The sequence below is a fragment of the Scyliorhinus torazame genome, chromosome 12 (genome assembly GCF_047496885.1).
Source record: "Scyliorhinus torazame isolate Kashiwa2021f chromosome 12, sScyTor2.1, whole genome shotgun sequence".
Taxonomy (NCBI): Eukaryota; Metazoa; Chordata; class Chondrichthyes; order Carcharhiniformes; family Scyliorhinidae; genus Scyliorhinus; species Scyliorhinus torazame.
In genome coordinates, this window is record NC_092718.1 from 107,013,612 (window position 1) to 107,018,325 (window position 4,714).

Sequence of the window (4,714 nt, forward strand, 5' to 3'; positions counted from 1 at the left end):
ACCATCGCTTTGTCTCATAAAGCGACCCAACGTTGTGGTCACTCCATGGGGCAGTCAGTCATTGCAAGAATCTCTTGCGGCTGTCCCGCTACCTTCCAAGTATACCTTTGGATTCAGTTGGGGGGATTGCCTATCAGGAGAAAACGACAGCATCCAGAACAGTGGCACCACTACTGGCTCTGTTGCTCAGCAGGGTAATTCAGGAATGCGACAGCTAGAGGGGACTCGAAAGTAAGCGTCACAGATAGGCCCTTCTGGAGACGTGAAAGAGACACAGACTGGCATATTGCCCCCCTGCCGCCAGAGTCAATGATGTCTCTGAACGAATACGGAACATCCTGAAGAGGGAGGTTGATCAGCCAATGTCGTAGTACACATAGGTATGAACGGCACAGGCAAGAAGAATGACGAGGTCCTGAAGAAGTCGTTCGGGGTGTTAGGCAGTAAACCTCTAGAGTTGTAATCTCAGCATTACTCCCTGTGCCATGTACCAGTGTGGCTAGATATAGGAAGACCGTTCAGCTAAATACTTGGCTTAGCTGGTGGTGGAGGAGGGAGGTTTTCAGAACCACTGGGATCTCCTTCTGGACTAGTGGTACCTGTTCAAGAAGAATCTATATTGGAGGGGCACCAATATCCTGGATGGGAGATTTGCTTGTGTCACTCGAGAAGATTTAAACTACGATGACAAGGGGGTGGGAAACAGAGTGTTAGCTTCGTAGGTGCAATAACTGAAGGGCACGTATAGAACAAAGATAGGAGCACAGCACCACCTTGAGTGCTCAAACTCAGTGGTTTGAAGTGTTATTGTTTAAACGCCAGAAGTATAGCAGGTGAGGCAGATGAACTTAGACCACTTATTAGTACTTGGAATTATGACGTTCTAGCTATTCCAGAAACCTGGAAAAAGGTAGGGCAGGATTGGCAGCTTAACTTTGTAGAGATCGAGAGGGAATCAAGGTCAGTTAACGTTATCGAGAGGGAAACCACAACAATGCAATTTTTGTTATGGGCTTCATTAATGGAAATCTTGTTTGGAAGGCGTGGAGCCAGATTGCGCCTGGGGATAAGAAACGGTTGCTTAAATTCAGATTTTATGAGGACACAAAACGGAATTGTGCTATGTAAAGGAGAAACAATAGCCAGATCACGGAATTTACAAGTTATACACTCGACAATACATTAGTTTTGTCCAGAACACACTCACTGATGTGGAAATTGCAAATGTGGAAGACACCCAAGAAAACTTTTGTATCTCCGATAATGCACATGATGTTCATGCACAGTGAGAACAAAAATGAAATGATAACTGTTAAACGAAGGGAATGTGCAACATCATGAGATCTTGGAGGATCAGTTAACCATCTGCCAATATATTGCTTCACTGCCATTTGGCCATGATCAAGTGAAGCATCTGTGCTTATCAGTTTAATATCTGATATGTCGCTTATCGGGAGACGATGTATTAAATTGATTTTTGGAGCAGGGAGCTGTAATAGGAGCTTGCTCCGTACACACCACGCATCAATTTGGTATTGCAAAAAATAAACATCAACAAATATATGGACGATCACAATCTCATAATAGACACGTGTACGTATTTAGAAACAATCCTGAGTATATGAATTTGCCACAAATGCATTTGTTCCTGAAAAATTGATGTTGGAATAATAGCATTAAGGCACTTACAAGTATTCTATATAACTTTACGAGGGAACATGATAGACTGCAGAAATTGACCAGCAGGCAAATAGTTCAGCTGAGTTGCACCATTTGCACTTGCTCTGACTAATCTACAGACTAGACTTGCACGTTAAGCTCAGCAGAATTCAGTAACAAAAGCTGCAGATCAGTTGCCACAAGAGACTAATGTTCACCCGCTGCTTATTACCACTGTCCTCGAAGACATATGTATATGATTTTCATATTCTTTAAACGTGACATCACTGCATCCCAAAGTGGAAGTCTTCAAATATATACAATCTTCTCCCACTATTTCAAAAGTGTGCGGGTCTCTGCATGTGTGTTCTGTGTGTGTGTTTAAGATTTGTGAGTACGTATAATAATGCCAGAACAAAATACCCATTTATCCACTCACCAATTCACTAACATTCAAATACTAGATACTTAAACTTATCGCAATGAGCTTATCGCTGTAAATGCATTCGGCGGCACATAGAATAATGGCACAGCACGGACTGTGGAAGTAACTGGAAAATCTGAAAGTTATTTTTTGCAAACACATTGATCAGGAAATAGAAAAACATTTTCAAATTGATTAGGTCGCCTGCTTTCAAGGAAGGTTGCTTCGAATTGAATATGTTCTACAGGGGTCACAACAATGAGCTGAAATCGCAACAGGCGCAGGGGTACTTAAACACAGATTAAAATGCCGTCAGAATTTTCAGAAAATTATCGAAGAGGCAAATGAAACAATGGGATTAATATTTAAATGCCAAGAGAAACTAGAGCTGAAAATCACGTTGGAGGGAATTCTGTTTTTATGACAGAGAAACCTAATTGCTGCATTCTGGTCTAACTCCCACTCTTTCAGGCGAATAATTTGAAGATGAAATATGATCAAGGAAGGTCTACTATCGTTATATCAGGACTGCAAAGTAACAAGACTGATTGCATAACCTACCTTTATAACCCCTACAAGTTAACATTGCAATTGTAACCCCTACAAACGGGCAACTCGGTAGCACAATGGTTAGCAGAGTTGCTTCACAGCTCCAGAGTCCAGGTTCGATTCCCAGCTTGGGTCTGTGGAAGGGAAATTAATGAGTTGCCAACTTAGAAGCATGCTGGGAAATGCTTGACTATAGTTCAACACGGCATTTGAAGGAAAAACAGTAGGTCAGGTAACTTCAATAAAATACTGCTTCATATTTTAGTCTTGGCCTTATTATGAAAACACATTGTCCTCCGAAAATTAACAAAATGTGTGCTCGAGTTGTTTTTAGCCAAGGGCAAGAACATACATACTACGTCTTTCATCTCACTTACTTTACAAGGTCTATTTAATAGAAACATGACTGTTTACTTCAAGCTGTTCTTTCAGATTAAAAAAATATGCTTTATTCAATTGAATCTCAGAGTTCGGTGCCCTGGCTTTGCAGCCAGAACACTTTCTCTCCGCAAATATATTTGTGTAAATAAATTTCCTTAAATCGAACCTCAAGGAATTTGTCTTTATTATAATCTCCACGACAAATTGGCGTCGTCGTTGTAGTTTACATAATTTAACGGGGCGTGAACGCCGAAAGGACTCTATAAATAGGATTCTCTCTGATGAAAGGGAGAGAGCCATAGCGCGACCCAGGTGAAAGGGGGGGGTGCGGGTGGCGGCGTTCGGCAGCCTTAATTACTGGCCAGTGACTCATGCTGGGCTGAGTTATTACAATTAATAAATTAACGATAGCTGCATGGAAAGAAAAAAGGTGCCTTAGAGACTAATTTTTTTAAAAATGACTTCGAGATTCGTGAAAGGATAAACACCGGTATAATATTTGGAAATGCTTACCGCGGTCGTTGTTATTGCTATATATCTGTTCTGAAGTATCATTCAGAAGGCACGATGAGCAATAAACTCGACGCCCCTTCACAGGTCGCCCCGAAGCCTCGGTAAAGACATCCGGAGCGAATAAGAAGGTGAACTCCTGAATGAAGACAGATAACGAAGTGAAAATTTGTAAGAAAATGAAAAGAAACAATCGTAAAGCAACGGAATTAGGTAGGAAAACCTATATGCCCCCCATAGGAATCTAATGAAGTTGACTCCCCTATCAGAAAATATAACAGTAAAAGTAAATAGAAGTGAAGGTAAAAGCGTAACAGATGGATTCTTGTAGATGAAGGGAATTCCGATTTGTCTGTAGCTGTGAGGTAAGGATGTAAGGTTAACTGTGACATTTGTGAGCTGTGCGAATCTGTGTGTTTTGTTTCAACCAATTAATTTAAGTCAAATCATGAGGTGCTAAGTAGGTTGTATTATTTCTCTTCTGATTCCAAGATTATCACTTAAGTGATTTGTGCTGAGATTACTCTAAAGCACTGAAATATTGGACATTAAAATCAGTTTGAAAGAAAGAAAATGCCTTTACGAATAAAAGTAATTGATATATGAATAAGTTTCAGGATCAAGTGATGAGACGCGAATGGCAACATTCCATGTACTCCGCTGGGTCACTGTATGTGCGCAGTCTGCATGTTCTCCCTGTGTTTGCGTGGGTTTTCTCCGGATGCTCCGTTTTCCTCCCACAGTCCAAAGATGTGCAGGTTAGGTGGGTTAGCCGTGATAAATTGCCCTCAGTGCCCAAAAGGTTTAGGTGGGGTTATGGGGATAAGATGAAGGTGTGGGCTTCAGTGGGGTGCTGTTTCCAAGGGCCGGTGCAGACCCGATGGGCCGAATGGCCTCCTTCTGCACTGTAAATTTTATGATTCTATGACATCTGAAGCGTTGATTTGATCATACTTTCCGAAATGTTAACTAAACCTGATAGCGCAGATCAAGAAACACGCGGAGAAGCATATATAGAAAATAAAATCTGCAGGAGGCTAATCGGCCCTTCAGTTTTTTGGCCCTTCGGGCCACCTCCGCCATTTCATATGATCATGGCTGATCATTGATTTCAATAAACTGATTCTGCCTGCCCCCATATCCATTGACCCCTTTAGCCCCAAGAGCTATAACTAATTGATACTTGAAATC

At 41.4% G+C, this 4,714-nt stretch overlaps 1 non-coding gene across 1 annotated transcript; it reads left to right on the forward strand.

Annotated features, from left to right (window-relative positions):
• The first annotated feature begins 1,375 nt into the window (after window positions 1–1,375).
• On the forward strand, window positions 1,376–1,573 carry LOC140387556 (U2 spliceosomal RNA). Its single transcript, XR_011933900.1, has one exon. It is a non-coding gene; the product is annotated as a U2 spliceosomal RNA (small nuclear RNA).
• The last annotated feature ends 3,141 nt before the right edge of the window (window positions 1,574–4,714 follow it).